Below are 17,598 nucleotides of genomic sequence, written 5' to 3'. Positions count from 1 at the left end.
AAGAGAGTCCAGTGTTATAAGACCAACAGGCCAACATACACACACACACAAAAGTCCTCTGACAAAAATAGATTTTTGAACTTGGGAGTATTGGAATAAAAACTTTTTTTAAATTATTTATAATTTATTTAAATTTATTTTTTTATATGTCTCCTTAAAGCACAACTTAAAAAAGACCAAATTTTAACCGATCTATACCGGTCAACTATAACTGTATATCTATTTCGCTATAGACTATAGCGAAATAAATCCCCCTGTAACCAGAAAAGTAAAAATTAACGGAATAACAATAGATCGATAACTGATTTTCTGATTACCGAACCCTCGATATCCTAAAAATATATCGATATTATTGATAGATTAAATAGTTTTTTGTATTTTAATTTTTAATCAGGGTCAAAACGACTCCATCGTGCTTGTTTCGAGGTAACTGTTTAACTTATTAAAAATTTATATATATATATATATATCGACGTAATAAATGTTGCTTAAGTTTTAATCAAACGAAGAAATAAGAGTAAAATATAACTTTATTTCTAATTAGCATGAAAATACAATAATTATTACTAATTTATATATATAAAGATAGTTAATGTTAACTTAAACCTGCTGTCAAAATATTTTTTTTATAAACTTACCTGGATTTATTAAAAGAATAAATAAAACACACAAATTAGCGCTATTGATCAACAGTTCAAATCTGGACATTATTTTGTTATAATGCATTAAATTAATCGTATAAAATTAGGAACCTGTATTTCAAATTAATAATATATTTTAAAATTTTACTTAGATGTATATATGAAAAGCAGTTAAAATAAAACAAATTTTTAATGACTTAATCTTAAGGCTAATTTTTCTCTCTTCTCATATGTTTATATACTTTTAACCCCTCTCTTTCTTCTCTAAAATACACGCATATACATACATGCACTTAATTAATTACCAAGGAAACGACGTAAGCCTGTAATCTATTATACGCATTTATGTGTTCTAAAATACAATTACCCGGTAATTTTTGTTTAAATGAATTATTAATGAACTTTAAAATTCACTTTTATTTACCAAGGTTCACTCGTTCTCGTTTTTGAAGTTAATATTTTCTTCATCACACGGTTATCTACCCTAAGATAATGATGGTGATGGGGCAAGGGCCCCATCACCATCTCCATTTCCCTTTAATTACAACTAAACATTTAAGATCTTAACAGCTTTCATTTAATTTTAAATCGGTTATCATTTTTATTCTTTTTTTTCATCTTCTACAAATTCTTTTAGCACTGTTTTAATCGATCCTTCTTCTCTTTTGATATATGAATTTTTCTGATCAAGCTTCCATTTTATCATTACTTCATTTTTTTCTGTCCATTTAATCTTTTTCAGTCTTCTCCTTGCCACCAGTATTTTTCAAATACTCTTTTAAATCTCTCCGGCCTTTCTTCTCCTCTTTTTCTCAGTGTCTGTTTCATATCCATATAGAAGTACGCTCCGAACATAAGATTATTCAAATCTTACTACATAAAAACTGTATTTTACTTTCCCGTCTAGATAGCGCTATAGCTCTAGAATGAAAAGTATTGTAGTCGGTCCAATTTGGGCATTTACGGTTTACACCGGATCCTGTCGTTTTGACACCTAAGGAACCCAAAATACCGGATGGAAATTTTCTGGATGTTAATTTTCGTCTCTCTCTCACTCTCTCTCTCTCTCTCTGTGTCTGTGTGTGTGTGTGTGTGTGTGTGTGTGTGTGTGTGTGTGTGTGTGTGTGTGTGTGTGTGTGTGTGTGTGTGTGTGTGTGTGTGTGTGTGTGTGTGTGTGTGTGTTCGGTATTGGCCATTAAATCATCTTATATCTCCAGAATTACGAACCGATTTTAACCAAACTTGATCAGATTACTTCTATATATGGATAGCATTGATACCATTAAATTTTCAACTTGAAAGGTCAAGGGGATGAGACTGTAGAGCAAGGTCACCCTCAGTATCTCGAGAATTCCCTAATTAAGGTCATATTTTTCTTAGTTACATTCGTTAACAATTAAAAAAAAAAAACAATATTTCCAAAATCGCACCCCCACCTCAAAACATTATTTTGTCGTCTACTGTGTTCTGACGTCACAGGTGAGCGGTAGAATTAAATAAATTAATATTTAAGGTGTAAAAACGTAATTTGGTCTGGCTGGGTCTCAAACTCGATCGCCCGGTCGACTCGGTACCTGGTGCATTAAGCCTTGCGGCTACACAAGCCTGCCGACCGTACAAGCGAAATCTGTTCTATATAAACTGTGAAATTACATTAGTTTAGTTAGTGCTGACCGTCGCCGCTAGTACCACCAACCCGTCCGAATTAGATACGGTACGCGCGCGGTTTAATTAGAAACATTGAATTAAATAAACGAAAAGATATTATATTTAAATAAAATTATAAATATTTTAAATTAAGTTGCCTGTGTAAGACTTGCATCAGAAATAACTGTGCTGTCAGCTTCTTTTCCTATTAAATGCCTTCTTAACATTTTTTTATTCTTGTTTTTATTTCCTTTTAACTTTTACAGTTTTTTATTTACATGTTACCTAAATTTACGGTGTTTTTTTTTTTACTTGTTTAATTCTTTTGGATGGATCTTCATTTATTTTTCTAGCCTCATTTCTTTTGTTTTCCTAATATACTATATTTTTTTTTGGTGAAGATATAAAGTAGGCTTAATGTAGATTAATATACGATATCGAATGTAATCTAATATAAACGAAGGAAAAAATTATACAGTAACTTTAAAGGAATCCTTTTTGTTCGGTCTTAAATTACTATAGAAAGCTTATGTAGTAAATTTCATACTATGAAGGGTTTCATCGTAAAATAACGTTTTGATTGTCGGGTGACTTTTGGGTGAACTGGAAAAGAAGAACTCTTTTTGATTTTTTGTCGGCGGGGATAGGGTGGTAGCTCAAAAATTTAACATTAGCTGATAACGTTCTCAAAAATAAAAATAAATAATTAATGATAAAATAAAATAATAATAGCAAAAATAATAGTAAAAATAAGAATAAAAACAGTAAAAGGCTAATTATGATCAACCTTTTTTTTTGGAATCGACGTTTGATATTCCATATATTTAGTTCAGGACATAGTCTCACTGATAGCAATCCCTAGGAATTTGATTCATTCCACTCATAGGCTTTAAAATTACTTCACTGTTTAGAGAGGGCTTAGTTCGCCCTCTTTATTTGCGGCGAACGTCGCTGTAAATTAAGAGCGAAGTTCGCTTTTAAAATATAACTATTTTGAATGAATAAAAGATGATTTCAAGAAACTCTGGTAAAGGAAATTACTTTTATTCGATTAGACAGATGCTTGAGCTAATAATAAATGGTAATGGTAATAGTGAATAGTATTGTATACAATTACACAAATTGTAGAAAAAGCCATTAATATTTAAAATAAGGAGATTGTGTCATACTTTATCGGATATGATTCTTTTTAATAATACCGTGTTGGAAAGCAACAAAATTACACCCCTGATAATTTTTTTTTCTTTTTGTAATCAATTAATTTTTCTCCATTTCTTTCTGTTTTACGCTAAACATTTACTACTTCTACATCTTTAATTACCTGTTAAATATCAATTATTGTCTTCCGCTCGGTACACATCCCTTTCTTATCAAATCAGCTATACCTAGATTTCTTATTACATAGCTTGCCAACTTAGTTCGCCTCATAATAACTGTTTAATTGGATAAAATTATAATTATTTGTAATTACAATCGCATACTTAACAACGGAATGATTTCCTTGTTATGTATGTGGTAGTCTAGCATAGGCTTCGTTAATAATAAGATCCACTTAGCGGAATGTAAGTGAAAAATGACAATAAATTACTCGAACACTATTCGTTAGTTTTCTATTCCCATTCTGGTCGACCCGCAATTTATCTACAATTTAATAAATAAAATCGAAGTTAATAAATAAAAAGAAAGAAATAATTTTTTTAAGTTAAATTTTTTTACTTTCTTTATATGTTAAAATATAAACTTTTGTTAATATTTATTTTAACTCACCCGTTAAAAAACCTTATTTTCCAAAATATTTTTTCAATAATACGAACCAGTGGCAAAGGAAGAAAAATCATCACTAACTTTATTTTAAAAAACCTAAGGATTTATGTAAGACTCGATAGACATTTATTTATTTAGTTTTGCATTCTAACTCGTTTGTGGTGAAATTATTTATAGTTTTATTAAACATGACAAAAATGTTTGCATAGAATGATTCATTATTATTTTCTATGCCTGTTATAATATCTACGTATTATTTACATATTACTGTAGTAAACACTTGTTCCTTTATCTGATATTAGTGTTCATTAGGCAGTTTTTTCATTTTTTTTTTGCGCATAAAAAAATAAAAATAATTAAAATTTTCATATAACAACTTCAAAATTCTCTCTTTCATTATATATTTTTATTTCATTCAAAAATGCAGTGTATTAGCCCAGTGGTTCCCAAACTTTTCCGAGTCGCGGCGCGCTTTTTCAATCAAAATTTTTCCATGGCGCCCTACCCTAAGTAAAAGTATGATTACTCGTAAGAGGTAAAAATAAATAAAACTCGTGTATCTTCATTATTTTTTTTTACTTTATTAACATTAAATTAATAATAATAAATGTCTTGGTTCAATTAATTATGAAGCTTTTACAATGTTTCGCGACGTTCCTGTGAAGAGGCCGCGGCGCACAGTTTAGGAATCACTGTAATAGCAAAATCTATTTTTGTGTCTGTTTACGTATTACAAGAACCATCGAAGCGATTTTAAAGAAATTTCTGAAATAAATTCGACGTCGTAAACCTGACTGAAATCTAGATTATATCTTTAGTTTTACTCACATTTCATTTTAATACAGGAAAATTATGAAATCTGTTAATTTTTTAATAGTTTTTCAAAATATTTTTTGTAATGGTTTTTCCATGAAAGTCGGCATTGAAAATTATATAAAACTGTTAAATTTTTAATAAAGTAACCTCGCTGGATAATAAAGTTTATTTTTTTAAAGCGATTTTAGAGTCTGGTGCTGCTGTTATTCATTCTGGTTTAAGAAGTTTCGAAGACATTAAACAGGATGTGGTAAAAAAACATTTAAAATATGACTCTTATCCACATCTTGAATACATGAATTCTTAATTAATAAAAAAAAAACATAACCAATATCATACGTTAATACCAGAATTGTAAACAGCAGCACGTAATACTAAAGATATTACAAAAAGTAATTGAATATATAATAATTTAAGAAAAACTCTGACAACACAGTTATGTTTCTTTCCCAACACGCGGCTTTTTTCTGATGCAGGGCTTGCACACACCCACACTCACCCAACACTTCCCCACACTCACCTCACCTCACCTCACTCACTTAACGCGCGCGCGCGTTAATTAAAGATATTATCATTTTATTTAAATATATTTTTTTGTTTATTTAATTTATTTAATGATCCTAACTAAAGCGTGCGCACATACCGTATTTCATTCGAGTGTGTCAGTACTAGCGGCCACTTTAAATACTTTTTTACACATTAAATATTATTCAGTTATTTAATTCTACCGCTAACCTGTGACGTCACAACATAGCAAGCGACTACAACAGCTGTATGTCAATGTTATAATAACGCTCCTTGTGGTGAGATGGGGTACTATTGACGCACTATATTCACTTAGCCGCTAGCTTATTTAGATTATCTTTTAGGGGGGGGGGGTGCGATTTTGCAAAAAATCTTTTTGCAAATATTATTTTTTAATTGTTAACAAATGTGCCTAAGAAAAATCAGACCTTAATTAGACCTAAAGATACTGAAGGTGACCTTGCTCTTCAGCCTTACCCCCTAGACCTTTTAAAGTGAATATTTAGTGGCATCAATGACCCATATGTAGACGTAATATGACCAATTTTGGTAAAAATCGGTCCAGTAGTTCGGGAGATATAAGGAGTGCAAGACCAAACACACATATGAACATGTGGAAAATTTCCATCCGCTTTTTAGGTTCCTTAGGTGTCAAAATGTAAATGGGAAAGAAAATTTGCGAATAGGAAGGGGGAAATAGAAATGGAATACAGTAAAAAGGAAATGGAGAAAAGGAAAATAGGGAGAGGGAGAAAAGGGGAGAAAGGATAAAAGAGAAAAAGGGAAAGGTTTAAATTTTGTGAAGTTCGGTAATGCTCATTTTGTTTTATCAAACTTTCAATTGTGTTCATTTAATCTATATAAATACTCAAATCTAGCAATAGCGAAGCTTTACCAGGTCTACTAGTTTCAAATATTTAAGGTTTAATTGATACTTTTTCATAAGATAAACTTATGTGATTTATGAAGATGGATTGAAACCAGAAGAAATAAACATATAAATTAAGTAATTATACATTCTTCAGTGAAGTTACTAGTGACCATATTTAAAGTCAACCATTTTAAAGCGATTAGGAAACTTCTTTTGTATACACCTGAATTTTTAATATATTTGTCTGATATTATAATAAGAAACCATATTAAATGGACAAATTTATTAATAACAATGTATCAATAACTTTGGTAAAAAAAAGCTCCATAATTATTTGTAAAAATATATTTTGGAAGAACTATTTTCAAATAGTTTTATAATAATTTTTAATATTTTTAAGAACCGCTTTTTAATATTTGGGACTGCTTTCACATTACTTCAGTCTTTGGCGTGCTTTTTGTTGCCTTAGAGCAATAACCTTCCTATTTTTACCATTCTCTCCTATCCATCCATGAATCTTCTAAGCAGCCCTCCTCTTCTTTCTTATGTATCAGGACTCGTTTGATATAAGCTGACACTGAGTCCCAAGCCTCTTTATTTGTCATCATTACTTGAAAAATGTTGTCTGGAGAGACTTCTCCTAACGCCAAACATAGTGCCCTTTGTTCCGAGGCATACTGAGTATAAACAAAAAAGATGATGACATATATCATCACTTTCTCTTTCACAGCACCAGCACTGATGGTGGGGGGGGGGTGCTAACTACCCCCCACATGGTGTACAAAGGCCATGCAGATACAATACTTCCTAACTGCCAGTGCATCCACCCATATCTCTGCCCTGTAGAGAATGATGGAATGTGTTGTTGATATCAATATCCTTCTCATCGTTGGTTTGGTTTATTTATGTGGGCCATCAGTTTACTAACGGTCGCTGTCACGCCTGCCACCTTCTTGCACCTCCTCTGATATGGGCTCAGAATAAAAGTTTTGTAGTAAGCGTAACGCCTAGACTCCTCACCAAAATCTACTGGTGCAGATCTCTCGAAAACCTACTTTCATAGGGACAATGGTAGGGACTCTTCTTCTAATCATCAAGACAATCTCTGTATTCGACAGGGCAAGTTCAAGTCTGTAATTTGTCAATCCGTAACTTACCCTCCTCATCACCTGATTCCACTTCAGCTGATCAAGTAATAGTTCAAGCTGATCAAGTCGACGCTACAATCAGAGATTACTGCGACCATATTGTACACGTATCCAATCAGGAACGCATCCTCTCATCTCAATTCTGAGCATACTATCATAAGACGCATTTCACAGAAAAATAGACTTCTGTGCTACCCCAAGAGTGAGCTTCCTTTCTTTCATCCCCCACACAAGTATCACATCTAAGTCATCTGTCTCTCAAATAGTCCCGGATCATGGTGAGTAGATACTCAGGAATGCCGAACTCTGCATTCAAAATACCATACCACCGGGTAGAGTTGAAGCCATTCATGACATCCAGCAGAACTAAATGCCCAGCTGCTTCACAAAGGGCCTATGGCACTTTGTGCTCCATGGCCTCCATCAACTCAGAGATGTCTTGTATAGCAGAATGTCCTCACTAAAGCCCATGCTGCCTGCTCGAAAGATCCTCAGCCTCCTGAATTGTAAGTTTCAATAGGGGTCTTAGCATTCTTTCCAGCAATTTACCAACCGTATCTACCATGCATAAAGGTCTATAGGTCAACTTGAGTGAGGATCTCCCTTTCCTTTACTGACTAGCACCAGCTGTGCAATCTTCCGGTGGTCCAGAAACAAACCCTTCTTCAGACAAATATTTTTGCCCCTTATAGCTATTTTCAGCAGCTCTGGAAAATGGCGTCAGGGTGCGTTTATCTCTTTTATTGAACTGGCTGCCTCCATGAGCTCTTCTATGGTAAATTCTGGCCATCTCCCATCCCAGCTAAATGGCTCACATATCTCCTCTCAAGGTGCATGGGGGACAGAACAAATATCCCGTTAAAGCCCATCAGGGCTTGGAACCAGGAGGGGTGGTGTGGCGACCGAGACAGAACAAATACTATGGTCTCCTTGAGTGCATCCAAAGTGCTGTAAGACTGAGTCTACTTTCGGTGCTTTTCGAGCTGTTGGTAGAGTGTACCATGCAGCCGTGAGGTGTAGCGGCATTTTGACGATGGTTTATGAGGTGAATGTCACGTGGGACTCTGCGATGGAGTTGAGTGAGGGTGGGAGATCAGTCCGCCTCTCCCTAGAGGACCAGACCAGAGTCCATAATTTAATCTAAGTCTGGGATTTGAACTAAAGTTGAGTTCACTAAGGGAACTAGGACTAAATTTTGTTGTTGCGATCAACATCTTTTAGTGGTATGTTGTGTAAATTGCCTCGAATTACGAGACATTCACGAAATTGGCTCATAATAAGTAGAACTAGGTTCTACTAGACTCCAAAACGGTTGCTGGTAGAAGATAGGAGACTTTTGTTTCTGACGGTCCTATGAACCCTGGCCTACCGGATGCAGTCAGAGTAGCTGTCTTCTGACTAAAAACAGGCCACGACTATCTTGTTTATCACCTTCACCATATCCATGTTCTGCCGTCTCCTGAGTGTCCACTGTGTGGTTGCAAGACAACAGATGCTGATCACCTGGAAGTTTGCCCGGCCCTGAACCATACCCAGCTGGATGAGAGCCGGAGTTCACAGAAGCCCATCTTTATTGGTCAGAGTGTTGTCAAATGCCTCAACAGCCAAGGGCGGGTGTTGGCTAGTAAGTAGTAAGTAAGTAAGTTCCAGGGTGGATCAATTGTATGCAAATGGTGATTAGGTTTTTTAGTGGGTGAAAGTCCCACACAGGGGAACAATATCAATTCCCTGTTGGTGCATAATACATTTTTCCTTCTCTATAATAAAAAAAAATTATTGTTATTATTTTAAACACAAAAATTAAGAAATAAATACACCTGTCATGTTTGTCTGATTTTATAATTGCTAAAACTGATAGCTGAAATAATACTTCATATTTTAAACATATGTCATTTAAAGTAGATCATAATTTATATATGTACAGTAATATTATTACAGTAAAAAGTTATTAATGTTCATGTAATTGTATCTATTTCTTCCGTGTTATATACGTCTACTGTTGTAATAAAAATAATTAGGACAATTTTTTTCACATTTATCTTCTTTTTTTTTAATTTACATTGCCATTAATTTTTTTTTTACTGTCAGCTATTATAAAATTATGGATTCATCATTTTATACAAGTACAAATGTAAATGTATTTAGTACTATCATCATAATAAGTTTAATTGATTGTATATTGCGTCAGAAAAAGAATAAATTATCAAATATCAAGTAATAAAATTTTCATTTAATGATAGTGAAAAAAGAATTAGAGATAAATCAACTTCTTCTTCTGTCCTTTCATCCAAAATGAGGTTCTGAGTCTGAATCTCAGTCAGGTTTGGTATTTTTCGCACGCTACAAAATTCGTTACCATTTTAGAACGTTATAATTAGTTTAGAACACATGTAGTAACCTTGAAGTTAATAAATAATATTTCAGATATTACAGATATTAGAATAGCAATATAACAGAATTAAAACTGTACATGGAATTTGAAAATCAAAATTATTCTAAAAATTGATTCTAACTAATGTATACGATAAATTTTATTAATATTTATATGTTATTTTGTTATGTGTAATTTGTCCTATTAGTAAAGAAGTACTTTAAGAATAAAAATAACTAATAGAAAGATACTCAATGATTTGCTGAGTTTAAAAAAGCAATCTAGGAAACATTAATCTGATGGAAAGGTACACACAGAACAAACAATGATTAAGAAAACTTTTTACGAAAAAGAAGTACAAGTCTTTGTACTTCCTCATAAAAAGTTTTGTTAATCATTGTTTGTTCTCTGTGTACCTTTCCATCAGATTAATGTTTCCCTAAATTGTTTTTTTAAACTGAGGAAATCATTGAATACATACATACATATATATATAAGCATAAAAAGTGTATAATTATATTTTCTGAACATTATATTAATCTTTTTATCTAACAATAATTTTACTAATTATAAATCGTTATGTATGAATTGTGCAGAAGTTTTATACACTTACTCTCAAGCACAAGCTGCAGCCTATATGAGAATAAATTCTGTATTAATTTTAACATAATTATAAAACTTATGCATTAAAATTTGTTTTTTTCAAGTGTCAATATTTTTTATAAAATTATTTTTTGATGTTTTAAGATTGTGCTCTTTTTTAACTTTATATGACAAATATATATATATATATATATATATATATATATATAGAGAGAGAGAGAGAGAGAGAGAGAGAGAGAGAGAGAGAAAGGTTTAAGTTTTCTGTCATTAAGAACAGTTAAGTAAATACTATTTTGTGTAAAGTTAGAGGAAAAACTGAAATCTATTAGCACTGATGAAATGTAACACACATTCAGGAAGCTAGTAAAAACCAGCCTCTTCTTTATTTCTAATATAAAATGGTTGGAAACATTAACAATATATCCTAGACTAGGAATTATGGGATTAGAGAGCCAATTCTTTTATCCTTCATGAGTGCATTATGTAGTAATGCTAGAAAAAAGTGCATGCGAAATTAATTCTTTCTCAAAAAGATTATTTTTAAGATAAATTGAACTGGATAAAAACTGATAAAATCATGAATTAAAAACCAAACTGAACTGGATAAAAACGATTCTGGCCCTTATCCTCTATTCTGGAGTTGATCGCTCTGGAATAGAAGTCAGAAAGAATAGTAAGCAATCATTAACTGGATAACAGTTAATAAGTTAAAAGTATGATGCAAGCACATTTTAAATACTTACTCAATATTTTTACAAAAATAATAGGACCTTTACCTTGTATTAAACCTCTTTTGTAGAAAATCCATTTGAAATTGAAGTATTTTAATAATTTATCAATATATTTGATGAATTAATTTAATAAAAAGTTTTTATTTAAATAAAAAATATCCCAAATAATTATCATTATTTATAGGGATTTATATATATATTATTTCACTGGCTGCACATTCTTAAAATCTATTAAAAAAATGAATTTTATTGATTTATAATTAACATTTATTTCACATTCATTATTATTGTTATTATTTAAATCAACACAGAATTAAAAACTAAACTTTATAATCGGTATTAGCTGCACATCATATCATATGTTAAAAAGTATTTAACTCTCTGAACTGATATTGCATTACATTTCATAAAAGTTAATGCATTAATATTTTCCATTATATAATTTTATAATTTGTTAAATTAATAAAGAATAAAAATGATCATGATAAAAAGTTAATCATATTGCATAATAATTGATAAAATAGAGAGATTAAGAATCATTTATTTCTTTAAATAGAAAATATTTATATAAAAATAAAATCTCATCTATTTAATTGTTTTAATAAGCTTCCAAATTTATTTGCATTTCAGATTAGTTATTATCAATTAAATATTACATTACAGAAAGATTTAGCTTACAATATATAGCATATTATTTAATTAAAATTATTAATTATAATTTAATTATTATTATGTTAAATTACTATTAATTTATATTAATTATTACTAATCTATACAGATGAACAGAAAAACTCATGCCGGGCTACTTGTGATACATTTTGTTATCCTATTTTTATATAAATTATTGCTGAAAATTGATTACTATTCAAAATAAAGGCTAATGAAACAAAAAAATATCAAGTCACAAAAACTATTAGGCCTGTAATAAAAGATTAATTTATTACTTCAAATAATAATTACCAAAATGGGATTGAAAAAAACTGGAACTGTAACCTGAATGAATATGTAATATAACTTGCCTGTGATATAAGGCAAAAATGGAATAACAGAACAATTACAAAACCCACAGCAGTTGACATTTTACGAAGCTTTAAAATGTTTGACAAGGTTATTAAAATTATGTCAGTTATAGCTTTACATTAAATCATATTCTAATTTTTTTAATTATTTGAAAGAGATAAAAATATTAAATGACTGGTAAGTTTATTGTTTATTAAGATTTCTTTTTCTTTAAGTAAAATTTCAGTAAAATATGTTGATTTATGAATTTATATACCTTCAGTAACAAATAAATTTATTTAATAATTCATTATTTATTTAATATTTTTAATTATGAAGTAGTTCAAATTAAAAAAAAATCCGTTTTTACATGTTTATTCACAAAATAATCAAAATTATTTAAAATCAATTACTTTTTAATTTAACTCTTGCTATACAGCAATACTCCTGTTCTATTTTTGTAAAGATTTGTTATTTCTGACATCAAAGATGTTTTTAATTGCATCTCAAACCTGTTCCATTTAGCTTTCTAATAAGTAATAATTAAATGGAACTGAGTCAGGGCTGAATGGTAAATGAAGCAGAATATTCTATTTGAGTAGACAAAGAGGTACCATTTTAAAGCAGCAATGTGAGGACAAACATTGTCATTGAGGAACAAACACTTTGATTACACTTTATTGCTGGCTTAACTTTTTTTATTTAAAAACTCTGAATAATATTGTACACTGATATTTCTTTGAGCGATAAATAAGGAAGTCCCACTAAGAAATGATGTCAACATGTCATATCAAATTTCAAAACAAGGCATCCGTAGTCCTGCCTATGATACAGATTATTTTTGCTTTTCTTGCAAAAGTCACTATGTTTTCTCTGCATATTTATTTTATTTCATTCAGAAGTAATATTATGGACCCAAGTTTAGCCATGAATCACAATATGTTCAAAAATTCATCTCTCCTTCTATTCCTCTCAAAATATTGAAGAAGTTGAGTTATGGCTGCCGGATATTTTCCAGCTTCCAATTTTTTAATCAGGAAACTAAAGTAAATTTATATAAGATATTTAAAACTCATGTCATAATGTTTTCAGTTGCTTCTGAAACCATCTGCAGCAACACACCACTGGTGTTCCCCTGACATTTTATAAACTTATATTTTGATATACATGTATTAACAGTTCGTACATGTAGTAAATACAGGGCTGCATTAACAATTTATATTTTTTTAAAAAGCAGCCTACATGATGCCCAAAAATCTGATTTAGACATTATTCTGATAATTTTTTTCTTATTTGAAATATCCCCCTATGAATCATGAGACCTTGCCGTTGGTGAGGGGGCTTGAGTGCTCAGGGATACAGAGTAGCTGGACCGAAGGTGCAACCATATCAGAGAGGTATCTGTTGAGAGCCAGACTAAGGAATGATTCCTGAAAGAGGGCAGCAGCTCTTTCACTAGTTGTTAGGGACGTGAGTCACAATGACTTAAACGGCCATATCAACATCACTCAGTCCTCTGAGTACAGCGCAGCTGAAAGCAATGGAAAACTACAGCTGTTTTTTTTTCCAAGAAAATGTGGCTCTCTACATTTTCACACAACAATAATGGAGGCGCCTTCCTTGGTAAAATATTCCGGAGGTAAAATAGTCCCCCGTTCAGATCTCCGGGTGGGGACTACTAAGCAAGGGGTCACCAGAAAACTAAAAAATAACATTCTACGAGTCGGAGCATGGAATGTTAGAAGCTTCAAAAAGGTTGGTAGGCTAAAAAATTTAAAAAGGGAAATGGGTAGGATGAAGGAAATAGTAGGAATTAGTGAGGTTTGGTGGGAAGAGGAAGGCGACTTTTGGACAGGTAATTTTAGAGTAATTAACTCAGTGTCAAATAATGGGCAGGCAGGAGTAGGTTTCGTGATGAACAAGAAGATAGGGAGGAGAGTGGAGTATTTCAAGACGCATAGCGATAGAATCATTGTAATAGGGATAAAATCAAAACCGACAACGATTGTTAACGTCTATATGCCTACAAGCGCCCATGATGATGATGAGGTAGAGTGTGTATACGAAGAGATTGATGAAGCAATTAAACACGTAAAAGGAGATGAAAATTTAATAATAGTTGGAGATTGGAATGCAAGCATTGGAAAAGGCAAGGAAGGAAATATAGTGGGTGAATACGGGCTGGGCAAAAGGAATGAAAGAGGGGGCCGACTTATAGAGTTTTGCAGGAAGTATAATTTAGTAATTGCCAACACCCAATTTAAAAATCATAATAGAAGAATATACACTTGGTAAAAGCCAGGCGATACTGCAAGGTATCAGATAGATTATATCATGGTTAAACAAAGATTTAGAAATCAACTCGTTGACTGCAAAACTTACCCTGGAGCAGACATTGATAGCGCCCATAATTTGCTGATAATGAAATGTAGATTGGGGTTTAAAAACCTGAAGAAAAGGTGTCAGATGAATCGGTGGAATTTAGAGAAGCTTGAGGAAGAGGAGGTAAAGAAGATTTTTGAGGAGGACATCGCAAGAGGTCTGAGTAAAAACGATAAGGTAGAAAATATAAAATAAGAGTGGGAGAATGTAGGAAAAGAAATTATTAAATCAGCAGAGTGAACTTACATGGAACAAAGAAAACTGGTAGGAAACCTGATATCAGAAGATATATTGCAGCAGATGGATGATCGTAGAAAGTACAAGAATGCTTCGATAACGTAGACTGGAATAAAATGTTCAGCATTTTAAAAAAATTAGGGTTCAAATACAGAGATAGAAGAACAATTGCTAACATGTACAGGAACCAAACAGCAACAGTAACAATTGAAGAACATAAGAAAGAAGCCGTAATAAGAAAGGGAGTCCGACAAGGATGTTCCCTATCTCTGTTACTTTTTAATCTTTACATGGAACTAGCAGTTAATGATGTTAAAGAACAATTTAGATTCGGAGTAACAGTACAAGGTGAAAAGATAAAGATGCTACGATTTGCTGATGATATAGTAATTCTAGCCGAGAGTAAAAAGGATTTAGAAGAAACAATGAACGGCATAGATGAAGTCCTACACAAGAACTATCGCATGAAAATAAACAAGAACAAAACAAAAGTAATGAAATGTAGTAGAAATAACAAAGATGGACCACTGAATGTGAAAATAGGAGGAGAAAAGATTATGGAGGTAGAAGAATTTTGTTATTTGGGAGGTAGAATTACTAAAGATGGACGAAGCAGGAGCGATATAAAATGCTGAATAGCACAAGCTAAACGAGCCTTCAGTAAGAAATATAATTTGTTTACATCAAAAATTAATTTAAATGTCAGGAAAAGATTTTTGTAAGAGTATGTTTGGAGTGTCGCTTTATATGGAAGTGAAACTTGGATAATCGGAGTATCTGAGAAGAAAAGATTAGAAGCTTTTGAAATGTGATGCTATAGGAGAATGTTAAAAATCAGATGGCTGGATAAAGTGACAAATGAAGAGGCATTGCGGCAAATAGATGAAGAAAGAAGCATTTGGAAAAATATAGTTAAAAGAAGAGACAGACTTATAGGCCACATACTAAGGCATCCTGGAATAGTCGCTTTAATATTGGAAGGACAGGTAGAAGGGAAAAATTGTGTAAGCAGGCCACGTTTGGAATATGTAAAACAAATTGTTAGGGATGTAGGATGTAGAGGGTATACTGAAATGAAACGACTAGCACTAGATAGGGAATCTTGGAGAGCTGCATCAAACCAGTCAAATGACTGAAGACAAAAAAAAAATTTGAAATATATTTTGACTGAGAGGAAATACGCCTCATACAATAGTTCTAAATTTTACTAAAGGATAAAAATATTCCACGTATGCCACTACTTTTGTTTCAAAATTCGTCACCTTCCTTAAATAGCACATGTTAAAACAAACATTATTATGTCTCTTCCCAACAATTTCATCAATTTTTCTGATGTAATCTTTTCACTACCCACATTTAACACCAAATCATTATTATTTTTAGAATTAGATGTAAATTGTATTGATTTAGATTTATTGAGCATTAAATTATTACAATCAAACTATTGCTCCAATTCTACAATCACCTCTTCTCCTGAATTTTTTACATCTTGTTTGAAGTTCTCTTTTATAAGAGCTGAAGTATCATCGGCATGCAAAAGCAATCTTGCTTTGGAGTTAAAAGAAGATCATTCAAGTAAATAATAAAAAGAAGAGTTCCTAAAATCGAACTTTGTAGGTCCCCAAATTTTACTTCTGCCCACTTTGATTCGTAAACACCTCCTCTGTTGTTCAGAATAGTTTTCTGCTGTCTGCTTTCTAAGTAAGAGGATAACCACAAGCAAGGAATTCCAAGTACTCCATACTTTAATAACTTATCTTTAAGTACAGCATGGTTGACACATTCAAATACCTTGAACAAATCACTGCATTTAGCAGATGCTGATTTTGGCTCATCCAAGGCTCTGTATATAGAGTCCAACATACTCAATAAAGCAGTCGATTGAGCAAGACTTTCAAAAACCAAACAGATTATTCACTTCAAAATAAAATTTTAACTGTTTTCCTACTATTTTCTCAAATATCTAGCAAAATTAGACAGAAGAGCTGTAGACAGGTAATTGGATATAGACTTCTTATCCCCTCTTATATAACGGTTTAATGACGGAAAATTTTATATTATCTGGGAAGACAACCATTGTGAAGTACTGATTGATTGGTAATTTGACTAAAGGAATAGCAGTAGCATTTTTACTTACCTAATGACAGTTGTGGTACTTCATCCCAACTGACTGTATTTTAATTATATAGTAAATTTATAGTATTAATTATTTCCTTTTCATTAATGGTCTTAAACACAAAGTTGCTGAGTTTAATAGTACTCTGAATATTAAGTTTATATTTTAAACTAATAAAAACTAAATATTAAGTTTATTAATATATAACTTAAACTTTAAAACTTAACTTAATAAACTTAGTTTAATATTATTCTGAACATGATCAAAAAATTCCATTCCTCCTTTTTCATCACTTTTAATTTATATTTCATTGACAACATTATTAAATAATTATTGAAATAGCTAGCAATGGTTTTTTTTGGGTTTGAAATGGCTTCTTGGCCACCAATCATCTCATTGATATCATTTCCAGAACTTAACATTTAATCCAGTTCGCACTCGACAACATATCTTGTAGCTTTAGCTTTCATATTTAGTTGTATTTATAGAAAAGAATTATGAAACCAGGGGGAAATCATCAATTGTTTGGACATTTTTTACTAAAAATGAAGACAACAAAAGTGTTTCCTGTAAAATTTGCAAAAAACATTTAAAGTATTTTGGCAATACTACAAACCTGAAAAAAAATTTTAAATGGAAACATCCTTTACAGTTAAATGAAGAATTATGTAATATAATAATAATGAAAGAGGAAATACTTCCGAAACTTCTACTTCATCGATTAATCACCGTCGCACTGTACCAGTA

General features: G+C 31.6%; 1 protein-coding gene across 2 annotated transcripts in view; it reads right to left on the bottom strand.

Moving 5' to 3' along the window:
* The window catches only part of LOC142330337 (carbonic anhydrase 1-like), a 79,665-nt gene extending 75,458 nt beyond the window's left edge, over positions 1-4,207 (bottom strand). Inside the window, exon 1 of one of the 2 annotated variants that reach the window (XM_075375565.1) lies at positions 4,056-4,207. The gene's annotated coding sequence lies outside the window, so the exon portion shown is untranslated. The remainder of the gene's footprint in view (positions 1-4,055) is intronic. The other variant, XM_075375564.1, reaches the window with a different exon arrangement.
* Between the last annotated feature and the right edge of the window lie 13,391 nt (positions 4,208-17,598).

The sequence above is a fragment of the Lycorma delicatula genome, chromosome 9 (assembly GCF_047948215.1).
Source record: "Lycorma delicatula isolate Av1 chromosome 9, ASM4794821v1, whole genome shotgun sequence".
In the NCBI taxonomy this organism is placed as follows: Eukaryota; Metazoa; Arthropoda; class Insecta; order Hemiptera; family Fulgoridae; genus Lycorma; species Lycorma delicatula.
The sequence above is the reverse complement of the archived record's forward strand: the minus strand, read 5'-3'. Positions and strand labels throughout refer to the sequence as shown.